Consider the following 16,829-nt stretch of genomic DNA (forward strand, 5'->3'; position numbering starts at 1 on the left):
CTTCCTTTATTTTCTCAATGTTCTCAGTGATGTATTTGCACAAAGTATCAAGTTGTCCTAAAGAATATTTATTGTCTATATTACAGTTAGGAGCAATTACCTTCAAAATTGGGATTGTGTCATCTATAGCTTTATAAGCCTATGAACTACAATCTGTTATCCTTTTGATTGAATCCAAAAGTACTTCAGTTATATTTGTTGATTTGTGGCCTACTAAGGAGGAACCAACATTTTGAATTCTACCGGTGGAGGAAGTAACCAAGCTTGTTGTGACCTCTGGTAGGTTTGTTTGTGTTTTCATTTCTTTAAGCAATGGTTTGTGTACTTCTCTAGTTGTCAGTTGCACTGTTTCCTCATGAACTTTTTCCTGTTTCTATTTCGGAGCTTGTTCCTATTGCTATTGCTCTTCTTGTTGCACTATCTTAGTCTATTGTTCTTTGTCATCTATCGGTTTCTCTTGTGTTTTATCAGTTTGCTCAGCTACCAATGGCTCACTAGCCATTTCAGTCTTACCAGTTGTATCTTTGTCTACCACAATGTTGATCTTTTGTGTATCAATATCTACTGTGTATAAGACTTCAGGATTAGGATTGACATCCTCTACATCCATACTTTCAACTGCTATTTGATCTTTTGTAGTTTTTGTTATCGGTGATGTAAAAGGAGGTGGGGGTAAGTTGTCTTTTACTTTGATACTCGAAGGTCCACCAACCTTTCCTTTACCTTTGTCTCTTTCTTTCTGATATACCTTTATTGGTTTGGGGTTCCTGTATTCTTCCTATTTTTCTTTTTCAACTAGGAATATATCCCATCCATTTTCTATTTCTTCAGTCACCTCATTGACTCTTCCAACCATTAATGCAATGTGTCAATGTGCAGTAGAGAATACTGATTGGTTTTCTTTAGCAATTAAATCATCAATTTCTTTAGGTGAGTTCACTGGGTACATAGCAAGTACCTTTTCTATCTTGATTTTATTGTCAAGTTCTATTACTACTTGTCTCCTTGCTTCCAGACTTTTGAACAATTCATCAGGTACTTCATCTACAACTTCCATCAAAAATTTCTTATACATGTCCATATGCAATATAACACTGTTTTGTACTTGTTCTTTTTCATCTGCAGTTAGAGTGTTATAGAATTTCTCTATATTCTTCAGTTTCCCTTCCTCTGTAATTTCATTCAATAGTATGTCAAGAGGAGCCAAGTTTTGTTTTGATCTCTTTTTCTTCTTGGGTGTCAGTTTCTTCTTTGGTGTATCCTTCTTAATCGGAGATCTCGCTACTTGTTGTTTCTATCTTGTCCTCCTAGGTGAGGGTGTGGTTGCTGGTGAGGGGTCTCTTTTCCTTACAACTCTTTTGAAAGCTACAGGCATGTCACTCTCTGAAGAAGTGCCTACCGGTGATAGATGAGTCTCAAGCTATAGAGTTCCTAGCTCATCCTCAGTGATACCAGTTTGCTTTAACACATCTTCTTTAATAGCCTTTGCCTATCTAGAGCCTCTTCTCACAACTACCTCAACCTTTTTCACTCTCTTTTTAGATTGTATTTGTTTTTCTATAATCTCAGCACTACCAAATACTTCTTCCTTTGGTTCATTTGGTGCTTCCAGAAGTGCTTTAGCATAAGTCTCAATTATATGATCATCTATCTCAAAGCCCATCTTTGTTACCCAGATTGTTCTTGGGATGACTGCTTCCATCCAAATTTCATCCTTTTTTATTACAAAACATATTTCATCCTTATATTTGTCAACAATCTTTTGTGATAATCTGATTCTCTTCTTCATTTGGTCTTAAGTGCTTGAAAGTAATCATGGATATTGTTTTCCTTATCTTCTCCCATATTGTTGAATAGTTTTGTTAGCTGTTTACCTACCGGTATATCAAATCCAAGTTCTTCGTAGCCTATACTGGGAACTTGTTTGGTTATATGTAGCATCAAACATACTAGCAGATTTCCAAACCTAAAAGTTCCTTTCTTATCCTTCTTAATCGTGCCTAGGTTGTCAATTAACTCATCCTTCAACCACTCACATATATCAATCTTTACATTATCTGTGATCATATCATAAGCACTCTTAATGCATAAACTTGAAACTAAATTGAGTCTATTTGCATGAGCTGCCTTATACCCTAATATCATGTTGATAAACCTTACATTGGTGTCTGTTACATCATTGACTCTTAAGGACCCTTTATCAGATGTAGCACTAGTTAGCTTAGTAACTAGGTCATTTGAGACCTTCTTGGTTTTATCTGGCCTTTTACCGGTGGTCGGTAACCTTGTGACAGCTTTCACAGCTTCCTTGGTGATTTTGTGAATTGCGTCTAACCAGAAAAATTCACCATGTACCCTACTTAAGACTATCCTAGTCACATCCTTGGGAAATTCAGGAATGCAGAGGATTTTAGTAAATCCTAGGGTTTCAATGATTTTATGTTCCGGTTTCACATTTCCAGAATTATCACATATGAAATTTTTATACATAGTTTTTATCTCTTCGTCTCCCAATTCCTCTATGTTGCAGTGAATGTAAATTCTAGGGTCTTCAGCATAAACAAATCCTTTTGGTATTTGTGAGAAACCAACTATATTGTCATCTTTCTTTGCTACTTCGGGAACTAGTTGAAATACAGGCCTAGGGCATTTTATGACCTTGACTACAGTAGGGTTTGCTATATATTCAAGTGTAGAGGTGGACGCCATGATGATAAATACCTTTTTCTATCTTGGATGGATTGATTGCTTGAAGTGCTTCGCCTCTTTTCTTGAAATTCCTTAGCTCTGCAAATTTCATGCTCTACGAATGTTTGAAATCACGATGAAATGAAATGGAGCCAAAACCACAAATTTATAGTGTTAATTTACCATCTACCACATTTAATGCATGTCGGTTAAGTATTCACTTAACATTGTCTGCTGATAATGAAGTAATTTCCAACTTCTCATCTCTAATCGAGGGAATAATAGCACATGTGTCATTAGATTGCCAAACCCTAAAGGAAACTTTCTTCAATTTGATGAAGAACTTCCTGCCAGTGGGGCATCACTCTGTCCTACCGGTGAAGCATTGATTGGTTCTACTGGTGGAGGAGTATTCCCAATATTTAGATCAGCTTTTCTAATCCATTGTTTTGAGAATTCTTGCTTAACCTCTTCAACTTTTTCTTTACCTTTCAAGCTAGAACTTTTGTTGTCTGTCGGTGATCCTTTACTTCTACAAAATTTTGCAATATGCCCAATCTTGTTACATGCATAACAAGTCACATTATTCTTCTGAATAGCTTTCCCATAACCTATGCCGGTTTGTGTTCTACATTGATTAGATAAATGTCCAAATCTTCCACAAACATAACATCTCACATTCATTCTGCAATTTTCAGAATTGTGACCAACTTTGTTGCATTTTGAACATTGACTGGTGGGTTTGTTGATATTCTGATAATTTCTAGATCTGCATTCATTTGCTCTATGACCATACTTATTATAGTTAAAGCATTTTCCATTGAATTTATAAGAATTAGGTTGCCTTACCAGTTTGTTGTGATCCTGTGTGTTTGCAGTATCAGAGCTTTCACTAGCTTCAAAGCCAATTCCAGAAGTGTCACCTTTAGGTTTTTGATTCTTCAGCAAGTTACCAACTTCCTCTGAGCTTTTCTTGAATTTTTCTTTATGTTGATTTGTAGTTTCTAGTTCTCTTTCTAAGACTAAATTCTGTCTCATCAGTTCATTGGAGTCATTTTGAGTGTGCATCAGATCTATCTTTAATAAATCATTTTCATAGCTAAGCCTTGTGTTCTCATTTGTTGCATCACTTAGTCTTCTGGTCAATTCTTCTTCAATCTTCTTCCTATCTTCAATCTCTTTACAAAATCTCATAGTCATATCCTGCATCTCATTCTTTGTAGTTATGTTCTCCAATTTGAGCTTACTTAACATATCATTAAGTGATTCCTTTTCATCATTCTCATTTTGCATCTTTTCACAAAGTTCTCTTCTCTTGTTTCTTACAATAGTAAGATTCTCTTGAAGTGCTTGAATGATATCTTGAGCTACTTTTAGATCATCTTCTAGTTTGATATTTTTCAAATTTTTTGTATCATAGTCTGAGAGAGCTGCTTCAAGTTGCTTCATCAGATTTTCCATCTTTACTAGTGTCAAGATCTTCCTCAAGTTGTTAGGCTTCTGAAAATAGAGGACCAAGCTCTGATACCAATTGTTAGGAATCCCATAGATACTGAGAGGGGGGGTGAATCAGTATCTAACCGGTAATTAAAATTTCTCAACTTAAAACATGCATAACATATTATAACAATGTACCGGTATGCAAGAAATGATGTAATAAATAGAATTAAAAACATCCACATGAAAAGCACACCATGACACAATGATTTAATGAGGAAACCCGGTGTGGGAAAAACCTCAGTGGGATTTGTGACCCACAATATCCACTTACCAGCCAATAAGAGAATATTACTTACAAAAGAGGGCCTGCACATGCAGGAAGGCCAATTGCCTAGAGCTCACTGCTCAATGGGAAGTCTCACTGACTTACAATGTGGATTATACAAATCCAATATCTTGTACTACTTTATAATAGCATCTATAATGCCTGATCTAGTACCGGTTTCTTCTTTGTTCTTTACATAAAACCTTTAACCTATATTTCGCATAATAGGTCCGCCTAATATCTTCTTTTTCTTTGCTTCCATTACTTACAAAATGTCTACAATGATCTCTCTTATATATAAGAGTCATCTTACAACTTGCCAAGTTGGCTTACAATTTTTTTACAATAATAAACAAAATATAATATAAAAAAAAATCTTGTCGGCCTCTGTGTCAGTATGCTTCCTTCCTCTGTGCTAATGCCGGTAGTCTGAGTGTGATTTGTTGATGTCGGTGAACTATCTTGTCGATGTAATGCCTTGTTGGTGTAATTCCTTTCCGATGTAATAGGATTGTAAGGTTGCCATCAATGAAAAAACCTTCAATCACATACAATGTCTCATTGGAGTGTGCATATGCTAACAACATATCTGTACGCATAATTTCAAGTGGTCTTGAGGTGTTGTGCTCTTTTGTCCTAAATCTCACTTTAGTTTTCTTACCTTTTACACATTCATCACAAAATGTGTTTACTGGTTTGATGATAGGTGGGATATTCCTCATGCACCCCTTTTTGCTTACTGCAACTAGGTTATCAAAATTTATGTGTCCTAATCTTCGGTGCCATAGCCAACTTTCATCTACTTGTCCTAAAATACATTGGGACTCATATAATTCCTTCACATTATAAATATTTCCATCTGTTCTCTTTCCTTTTGCTACAACTTTACCAGTACTGTCTTTCTTTATCTAGCAATCGGTTGAGTCAAAGGTAAATTTGTAACCTTTGTCACACATCTAACTCACACTCAGCAGATTATGCTTTAGGCCTTCCACATAATATACATCATGTGCCTTCAATTTTCCATCAATGCTTAGAGTTCCTTTTCCCTTTATTTTCATGGAGGAATTGTCTCCAAACCTTACTAATCCACCATTCTAGTCTTCAAGTTTAATGAATTTATTTTTGTCACTAGTCATATGGTTTGAACAACTAGTATCTACAACCCATAGAGTTTTCCTTTCAGCATGCAAGGAAGTCTATACTATGAGACTTGATTCTTCCTTTTCCTTTTCTTTCTCAACCCAAATTGGTTTGATTTCCTTCTTCTTGTCGGCTACTATATTGAGCTTAGGTTCAGTTACCTACTCTTGATCTAGATTTTCCTTCATCTACTTGATCTTCCTATTTTTGCATAACTTTTCTATATGTCCAAATTCTTGATAGTTATAGCATTTTATATTTTCATTTAAGGGGGCATCCTTAAAGTTATTGTAGGGTACTGGTTTATTCTTCCTACAATCAAAACTCTTATGAGCATATCCATTGCACTGATATCAAACAACATTCATATCCCGAAGTGCATTAAATGGATTTGTACTTTGATAACTCATAAAGGGCTTATTGATTAACCTACAGTCAGCTATTATGTGCCCAAATTTGTTACACTGGTAATAGTAACCATGAAAGTTTGAAACATATCAGTTAGGTTGTCTTGAGCTTGAATGGGGCTGCCTCATTGGGGCTCTTCCCTTCAATTTGTTGAGTCTGGTGAATCCTTCATGGTCAATTTTTCTTTTCTCCTTGGGTCTGCATGTTGGTACAAGAAGTGTGGCCTCCAGTTCATTGTTCTATACCGATTTGAGTGGTGATTTCCAACAGCATCTGCATATGTCTTTTCATTAGTATCCTTGCCTATAGTGAATGCCTTATTTTCTTCACCTTTAATTGAGGACGTGAACATTATTTCTTTTCGGGATTTATTTTTGTGGTTTGAAATTTGACCTTGTTCAAAGCCTAAGCCATTGGTGTCTTTGGATTGCTTTTGTTTGTTCAACATCTTATCTAAGACCTCAGTGTTGCCTTCATGCTTGCTCCTTATTTTTATTTCTTCCTTATTTTCTTCAAGCTCCTTTCTAATCTTTACTATTTCTCCTTCCATCTCTTGATTCTCCTTTTCTTTCTTTGCTAGATCAGAGGTTGTAGCTTCACAATTCCTCTTAGTTTCTTCGAGCTACAGTTTCAAGTCAGATATGACTTGACTAGACTCATCCAGAGAGTGCTTCAAGAGATCTTGTTCATCTACTCCAACAAGTTAACCCTCTTGAGTTCTCTTCTTGTTTTACTCAATTCTTTGAGTGCACTATTAAGTTCTCTCTCCTAATCCACTTTAGCTTCAATATCCTCTTCTTCCTCATATTCATCAGCTGATCTATCAAGTGCCATGAAAAGATTGAATTTTCTGTCGTTCTCATGGTAATCATCTTCTGATGCATTTTTGTCAATTGTTTTGTCATCCTCAGTGATATATAGACTGTTCTGGTTTCGATAGCCTCTCCTTCCCTACTGGTAGTCATTCCTTTCTCTGTCTTTGTCGGTAGATCTTCTGAACTCTCTTGACTCATCTCCACTATTTTCTTTATAAGGACAATTTGTAGCAAAGTCTCCTACCTTCCCACAGTTGAAGCATTTAAGTGGTAGATTTCCTTTGTACCGGTCGGATCCTCTTTTGAGCTTCATGACAAAGTTTGCTACTTTTGCATCAGAGTCTTCATTGGATTCTTTATGAGTGATGACTTCTTTGCCCTTTTTAGTGATGTTGAATACTGCTTCTTTCCTTGAGGAAGTATCACTGGTTGTTCTCATCTCATAGGCTATCAGAGAGCCAAATAGCTCATCCATTGTAAAAGTCTTCAGGTCCTTGGCTTCTTCTATGGCTAACACCTTAGTATCATATTTGGGAGTGAGAGATCTAAGTATCTTTTTGACAAGAATCTCATCTACAATCTCTTCTCCAAGTCCTCTAATAGTGTTCACAGTTTCATCAAATATGTGAAGATAGTCTGCAATCTTTTCATCATCCTTCATTTTTATGCTCTCAAGTTTGCCCCTTAGTGTTTGCAGCTTGGCTTCTTTGACTTCTACATCTCCTTCAAACAACCTCTACAATTTGTCCCATGTCTCCTTTGTTGAAACACAATGCATGACTTTGACAAATTCATTATTGGATAGTCCACTCAAGATAACATGTTTTGCCTTTGCATTATTCTCATACTCCTTTTTTGCATCTGGATTAGAAGTAGGAGTATTAGGAACAACATACCCATTCTTGACCGACATCCACACATCAAAACCAAGAGAGGAAATATAGGTCTCCATTCTTCTGCTCCAGATGGCATAGTTTGATCCATCAAACATGGGGGCTTTTGAGGAAGCAGACTCACTTCTTGCCTTTATGTTCAAAGTCCATAAACTACCCAAGGTTTAAAGATAACCGAGATCCTAGGCTCTGATACCAATTATTGAACACAGAATACCACTGAAAGGGGGGTGAATCAGTGGTCCTTAAACTTTTCTTTTTTTTATCTAACTTCAGAATATCAGTTATTCATTTAACCACTAAACAGTCATACCGGTAATACAAGAAGGAAGGCCAAAGAGATCATTCACACAAAAGTAACTCACAACACCATATTTATGAGGAAAACCCAATATGGAGAAAACCTCACTGAGAAAAGTTGTTGGAGGCTACTGCTCCAATCCAACCTCATAGGTAAAACATTGACTTACAAAGATTTAGGGCACCAACCCAAGGAGTACCAACCCAAGGAGCACCAACCCCTGCACCAAGCTTCAACTTGGCGATGTATATTAAAGTACTATTTGAATACAATTAGGGCTTCTTTTTGCAAATGAATTCTACAACTCTTTGATCAAATAACTCTCTACCAATTGATAGTCTTTTCTCCTCTACTAAATCTCACACTTTTGGTTGTGATATTTTTGTCTCTGATTCTCAGTCTCTGTTACCTTTCTCTCCCTCTCTCACATAGTCTCTCAACATAATGTGTCACACATGGATGCTACTTGCTCTGCCACACATTACTAGTTAGGCTCAACTGCAAGACTATAGTTCTGTCGGTAGAATCCTCTCATCAGTATGCTTGCTCACTCACACTGCAACTTTCTTAGAACTCTTTTCTATGGTTGGTAATCCTTCTCCTTTCTCACTCTCTCTTCTCTTCACTTTCTTACTAGCATTAGCCCACTCTGTCTTGAGCTCTCATTTCTTATATGGTGATTTCCTACCAGAAAGCAATTCAAACTTCAAAGCAGTTAGGGTTTCCTCTTCTCGATACAATCTTCATGAGATCCAATCTATCCTATCTTGAATCAATCACTTATCCTTTAAGGATTCATATGTACATGGTTTCCATTATCCAATATATATTTTCTGAAAATAGCAATCTCAAATAAGATCTCCTACCTGGAAATCTGTTGACACATAAAACACTTCAGCTATTTCCTTTTCGAGGTCTTCCTTAATCAGATTTCTTTTGCATTGATCTAGGTGCCAACTACTCCCTGATCTTCCTCTATCATTGTTTCTTCCTCAAGATGTAATGGTCAGATACAATCCCATGATTTATGGCTCCTTCATTAATGGCGATTATCTATTTCATTGACCCTATCGATGAGGCTTCACCAACCCAGCACATTTTCCCCCTCTTCTCCACATGGCATTACAATGATCAAGACATGGCCCACCAACACACAGTTGATCTGGAAAACATATACCAGTACATCTACTTGCTAGTCAAGGTTTCTTCTCCCGTTAACTGGTAATGCACACTAAACCGGTAGCACATCTTCACCTCAGTGGTTTGTGACAACTTTCACATTTTGCCTCTTCTTCATAAACAAGCAGCCAACCTTTAGACTGGTTTGTACTTTACCGGTAGGCCTTCATTATTTATGCCAAACCTTATGTGAATATCCATCATGCTGGTTGACATCAATGACAACTTAGTGCCAAAATGCCAACATGAACTACTTTCTTACCAAACCTAGTTTGCTGAATTCTTTAAATAGAAATGTAGTCACATAAATCTGTCCACTTAATTAAATGAATACTTAGTATTTATTTGATTATTTAACCATCGATTAATTATTAATTAAATTAATATTTAATTAATTCATCTTAACCCTCTTCTCCTATTAATTAAATAAATTATTCAATTTAATTGATTTAATTCACTTAACCAAATTCAGACCATTAATTAAATAAATAAATCATATTTATTTAATTAAATCTTCTCTCACATTTAAATAAATTAATATTTATTTAAAACCCCCAAAATCCCACCTCTCACATTTAAATAAATTAACATTTATTTAAATCACCTTTATCCTCTACCCACTTGTATTTTCCTACAAAAGCAAGTTGCACAATTATTTTAAATAAATAATTTATTTAAATCACCTTTATCCTCCACCCACTTGTATTTTCCTACAAAAACAAGTTGCACAACTATTTTAAATAAATTATTTATTTAAAATCCTATTTATCCTCACCCACTTGAAACCTTTAATGGTTTCCCTTAAAGTAGTCAAACTTGATGGCTTTAAAGTCTTCAAACTTGATGGCTTCCTTCTATAGTCTTCTTAAGACTTTAATGGTTTTCCTTAAAGTCTTCAAGCCTTTAATGGTTTCCCTCAAAGTCTTCAAGCATTTTAAATGCTTTATCTTCATTTTTCTCATTTAAATAAATTAATATTTATTTGAATATTTATCCAAATGCAAATTACACCATTTAATTGAAATAAATGATTTTATTTTAATTGAAAATACCAAAATTTCTCCCACTTGCATTTTCCTACAAAATCCACTTGTATGCCTAAACCCCTTCTAGATTCTTCTAAACCCTTCCTAATTAGCCTAAATTCATCCCTTAAATATTGTCACATTCCTAAGCAAATTGGAGTCACTTCTCAAAGACTCCAAAGTCTTTGAAAAGCAATTAATGCTTTGTGTGTTCAACAAATTAACCCTCAAAGTCTTGGATAACCTTTGAAAGCTTTCAACCTTCAACCACTAAATGGCTCAAAGTCTTTGAAAACCATTGAAGGCTTCCAACCTTCAACCACTTAATCCCCAAAGTCTCCAATAACCATTAATGGTTAATTCAACCCTCCCACATGGTTAAAACATTTGTTTTGACTCAACCTCTACCCAACCCAAAGGTCTCATCAGGCCATTAATGCTTTGACCATGATTATCTCTTAAACATTTGCACAAAGGTTTATCCTTGGATTAACTCTTAATCCAATGGGTAATCTTAATTTAGACTTGACCCTTGCCTTCTAGATAACCATGAGGTCTTTTCAGGCCTTTAATGCCTCCAACCTCTTCTCTCAACCCAATCCTATGTTGACACTTGTCACCATTTTATTGGTGCCAATTGTGCACATGGATCCCCAACTTTCAAACTTGGCCCTTGATTAAACCATTCAATCTTAACCCTTCATTTCCCTATTTCTTCTATAAATAGAACCCTTCTCCTCAAGCAAAAGAGAAGCATTTTAGAGTATTGTTGTTATACTGGCATTAGCATAGAGCTTTTTCATAGCATCACTATCTACTCTAGCATAGTATTTAGCTTTTCATTTCATATTTGAAGCTTAGTATTAAATCTCAATCCTCCATAAGCATCCATGGCTAGTGCTAAAAGCTGAGAGCTACACTCGTTTGGGACTTGGAGAGGAGAGGAACAAGGGAGGAGCAACTATGAGCATCTTGATTAGCTATTTCATTTTATGTTTATATGCTTTCTATTTCATGCTTCATATCTCTCTTGATATGCCTGTTTAGGATAATCTTTTGTTGCTAACACTAACGTTTGTTTCTTGTGCTCTTGTGTGTGTTGCCATCAAACAGATTTTCTAATCCTTTTTGCAGAGCATCATTTGGTGAACCCGACGTGAATCGAACACGCAAAAAGAGCAACTTTTTTTTTTAACCAATAACATGTTTGAATGTTGAAAATGTCACACAGGTTGCGCTTTTGACACTGTTTTGGTGCGTTTGACATTATTTTGGCGCTATTCACTCTGTTTCAGTGCTTTTCCCTTCTCTGTCTTTCCCTTTCTTTTAGTGCGTTTGTGTTAAATAGTGCCTCTGTTCAAACGCAGACTAGCGCTATTGTAACAAAACGTTGTACAAATCACCTTGTAACCAAAAAAAAAAAAAACCAAAAAAAAAAAAAAAATTAGGCTTGTAGAAGCCCACCAAATAGGCGGATTTTACTAACTATTTTTCTCTTTTGTGCAGATTTAAATTAGATTAAAAAGTAGATTTATATTTTTTACTAACTTGTTTTTTGAAGTTGGTTTTAAAAATGAATTCACTTTTTATTTTGGTTTAAAATTAACTTCACATTTCAAATTTGGGCTTTTAAAAAAGAATCACACATTTGTTTGGGGCTCTTAAAAAGAATTTCATTGTTCAAAGGTAAAAAGAACCACAAACTTATACAAAAACAATTTTATTTTTTTTGCAAGTTAGGAAACAAACTTCGTTTTGGTGCTTAAAATCAACAAGGCAAATTTTATTTCTTGCATCAAGATAAAACTCACAATCCACACTTCCATTTTTGGTGCAAATAAAATTCACAATCAACTTGTCTCATTTTCAAAGCAATTTTCCTTCAAAGCAAAACGTGTTTTTCATTAAGTTGACCAGGATTTTCAAAATTCTAGATTACAAAACACATTGCCTTTGAAGTTAAAAAGAACACCATGACTGTTGGAGCAACATCTCCAAATAGTTAGATCATATTGCCATGATAGATTAAAAAGAACAAGTGAATTTCATGTTTGGCACGCTTGTGCACAAAAGTCAGTCGAGTGGACCTACTTCTAACACACACTATCCTCTCCCTTGGCTCTCGTGGTCCTAGGTGCAAGAGAAAAGTGTTAGTAACACTCAAAATTTTATTTTTTTAAGAGAGGCCTGCCAAGGGATCGATACTCTTGGGAACGACCTCGAGCGGTAAATCCTTCGAGCCACTATAGAAATCAGGTGAGAGCGAAAGCTGTAGCCTTGGGTATAGCTGTTCCTACAGTGTAACTGGCCGAAAGGACAAATGGGCCCCACCACCAGTTACAAGGCTCTTAAGTGAGTCACTGCAAAATGAACATATGTCCAAAGCCATCGAACATGACTAAACACCTTTAAGTAGTAGCTCACTCGTTCTATTGATTGAGGATATTTGAGATACAATTTAGTGCAAGAGTATAGATGGTTTTGCTCCCAAGATACTCACCATACATATTTCCTTGAGTAGAAACATAGCTTTTTGAAAAGTCACTTGTGGCTTGATAAAAGTGGTGACTCCCCCATCATAGGGATCATCTATTTGTTATGCTCGTGCAAGACTTAGTATATCACATCCTTACCTGCCATGGCGGGATTCATAAGGTATGTAGTACCAAAGTCGAAGAAATATCAAGATGTGGGCTAAATTTATCACAACTGGCCATTTGACCTTAGGGATAAAAAGTGTTTGAAGTGTGTTCGTTTTACAGACCTAGTGCGAATTGAGCCGACTTCAGGCTTTGGAAATACACCTTAAAATAAATCTAAAGGAAGGGTCAAAAACAAGTCCAAGGATTGGGTTGATCTAGACCCATACTCATTTGTGCCTTTGAGGCTACAATTTTGTGTTTGTGTGCTTGCTTTGTTTTCTTGTCAAAGAAAAATCAGAAAATCAATCCCAAAAACAAAGTATTCATCCAACATCTGTCAACACAACCAAAAATACCAAAAACAAAGTGCAAACAAACAAAGAGTCAAAAATTTATGACCATTCTTAACATCTTGCGAAAGAAGAAGTGTCATCAGAATATTACCTTGAAAAGAAGACCATTAAGCTCAAAGGCTTTGATCAAAAGGAGGAAATTCTTCTATCTCAATAGACAAATCTTTGTCTCACATAGAGTCTTTCTACATCGCATGCGTCTCTATCTTCAAGGTAAAACAAACGAGTTTGATTCTGAATCATTAAACCGCAGAGCTTTTATGCAATATAGAGCTCTGAGTTATCACAAAAATCAAGGAGGAAAGATTAATCCCAATTTCTTCCCAAACATTTGTATCACCTACAACATAGCTCGAGAAGTGCCACCAACACCTGAAAGGGAAGAAGAAGAGTTTGTTCCATTTGTGACACAAAGTTTTTATTGAAAGTTGAAAAACAAAACATCCATCATCTCATTCATACATCATTTTTCCATCATCAATTCATCCCAAAACTCTCAAAACATTAAGAGGTTCTTGTCCCAAGATTCCTTTTTTAGATATTGCTTGAAATCAAACACATCACATCACTTTTAGATTGTTTCTACATCTAGGATAAGCTCATCCTAAGAGACACATCTACGCAGGTTAAAACTAGTTCATGAGTGAATCCTCTCATTACTAGGTAGTCAAAATCTGTAACACATCTCAGATTTCTCTACACCTTATCACATCCAAACTCATCAAAACAAACAAGCAATTCAAAGAAAGAATTCTGGTTACATTTACCTTTCGAGTGCTAGAGATCTACAATCCACTAATCATCCATCTTTCATTGAACAACTCATCATCATCTTCAATCAACTTCAACACAAACTTGCAAACAAAATGGCTCAAACCCGATCGCGATCAAGGCAACGAGAAATAGAAATTGAGGAAGAAGAGGACAACCTCAATGAATTTCAAGAAGCACTTGGAGGAAATGTAAATGATGAAAACCCAAGTAGTCCCACTCCTTCAACAATCGAAAGGGCTCAGCATAACCCTCACTTCAACAGATTATTTGATGAAATATTAAGGAGCAATGCAGATGCTCACTTCTTAAAACTCGCTCAAGAAGGAGCCAAACTCCCCTCGGACTTTGATCTTGCCCAATTAAGACAAGCATCAGAAAGACAAAGTCACCATGAGGAGGAAAGGGGTAGAAATCACATCAGATATAACATTCCTCGAGGTAACCCACCACCTCCTCCTCCAAATGAAATAGAGATGTTGCGGCAACAAGTTGAGAATCTCGCCCAACAACTTCATAGTGGTGTTAAAACCAATCAATTCTCACTTAACGACATCTGTCCCTATCCGTTTGATAGGAATCTTTATATGCCACCCTTTCCACGCGGGTTGGAAACACCCAAATTTGAAAAATATAGAGGAAAGGGAGATCCCCGCGATCATGTCCGAGAATTTCATTCCGCTTGTCTCGAAGTTGCATATGAAGACACATACTTAATGCGCCTTTTTCCCCAAAGCTTGGGAGGAACAACCACATCATGGTTTTCCCGACTTCCAGGAGGCATTAGAACATTTGAGGAACTCATCCAGAAGTTCCTATCTCATTACTCTTATAATATTGAACGCGACATCACCATGGCTGATCTATGTAACACCAAACAAAAACCAGGTGAATTATTCTCAGTATTCCTGCAACGATGGCGCCAAATGTCTAGCAGACGTTCTCTTCAGTTACCTGAACGAGAACTAGTGGAAATTTTCATTTCCAACTTAAACGAAGAAATGGAATTTCACCTGGATGTCAAAGACACAGACTCTTTTAACGATATGATCACCAAGGGTTTAAAATGTGAAAGGGCACTCATCAAGAAAGGACTCATCAAAATCTTTAATGAACCAAAGGATGGTCCTCGCCCACGCTTCAATAGTGATAAACCAAACTTCTGGAACAAAAACAAGAATATCGTCAACGATGGAGTTGTGGATGCTCGGACTATCCAAAATGCACAACCTGTGGTTCGGTTTGCAGGACAAAATCCTCCTCTTCAGAATAACACAAATGTTCCTCCTAATCAAGGTCGCATCACATCTCATGATGAACCAAGACCTCATCCACAAAAACAAAAACGTACATACACTCCCTTAGGGGAACCCATTGAAATAGTGTTGCGACAACTCATTTCTCAGAATTTGGTCACTCTACCTAAGCTATCGAACTATGAGCCTCAGGTCAAACCAGCATGGTGGAGAGATACTGAACACTGTGAGTTCCATCAAGGAAGAGGACACAAGACAAGTAATTGTCACCGATTGAAAGATCTCATTCAAGATCTTATTGATCGAGGAGAAATTGAGATTGAAGGACATGATCCGAAAACGACAAATAATGATCATCAGATGTTTAAAAATCCACTTCCATCGCAAGATCAAAGGGGTCCTTCCACTTCCAGACGAGGTCCTGATACCACTGACTATACGCAGGCTGCATATAACTACACTGTAAATCACCTATATGATGCCAGTGAACAAATTGCAACTATAACCTTCAAAAATCCCACCTCAAATTGCAATGTTGTTACACGTCGTGGCAAAGTTACCATAAAGGCAGCTCCACAGGGCACTACCTTTGTCCCGAAGCAATACAATCTTGTGGAACAATTAGACAAAACCCCTGCGCTCATATCCATTTTAGAACTATTACGCCTATCGCCATCTCATAAAACAATCTTGGATCAAGCACTCCAAGAGGCGTCAGTCCCTGCAAACCTGAACACAGACCAATTTCAAGCCATGGTTGGAAATCTAAAGTCATCACCTTGTCTCACTTTTTCCGAAAGTGACAACTCTTCGTTCCAGCAACCTCATAACGCCTCACTCCACATTGAAGGCTTTGTCAACCAACACAGGATCAAGCGAGTCTTGATCGATAATGGAGCAGGCCTAAACATTTGCACACTTCAGTTGGTCACAGCATTGGGATATGCAATAGAATCAGTGGATCCTCGTAAGAAGATCACCATCAAAGCCTATGATGATGCAGAGCGTTCATCCAAAGGAGCTGTGGTACTACCAATCCGAGTAGGCCCCATGGTAAAGCACATCATTTGTCAGGTTCTGGACCTTCCTCTGCCATATAATCTATTATTAGGGAGACCTTGGATACATGCCATGCAAGCCGTTCCATCTACCTACCATCAATGTATCAAGTTCCCACATAATGGTGCAGAGATCACAATCCTGGGTGATGCAAATCCTTTTGCATTTTGCCATAATATTAGCCATCAACCAGAGATTACTGTTCCTAATAATAGGGAAGCCATTTCCTCCACATCATATGTAAATCCCGCCTCTCTTGCCAGTTCAAACACTCCTATACCCAAGCAAGAAAAGCTTAAGATGAAAGTCGCAGAGGAAGGTCCTGGAGAATACAACTTGAGTCAGCTCTTTTGTGTGGGACAAATGCCTACTTCTCCTAGAACACATGGTAAACCACAGCAGTTACTCCAGCAACCACTAATCACGCCTCCATGTGCCTTAACGCCTTTCATTCTTGGAAAGAGTCAAGAGGAAGAGACACAAGATGAGGACCTGGCGGACTGGATCTATAAAGATCCCATCACCACTGAC

This window comes from Cryptomeria japonica, chromosome 1 (genome assembly GCF_030272615.1).
Source record: "Cryptomeria japonica chromosome 1, Sugi_1.0, whole genome shotgun sequence".
In the NCBI taxonomy this organism is placed as follows: Eukaryota; Viridiplantae; Streptophyta; class Pinopsida; order Cupressales; family Cupressaceae; genus Cryptomeria; species Cryptomeria japonica.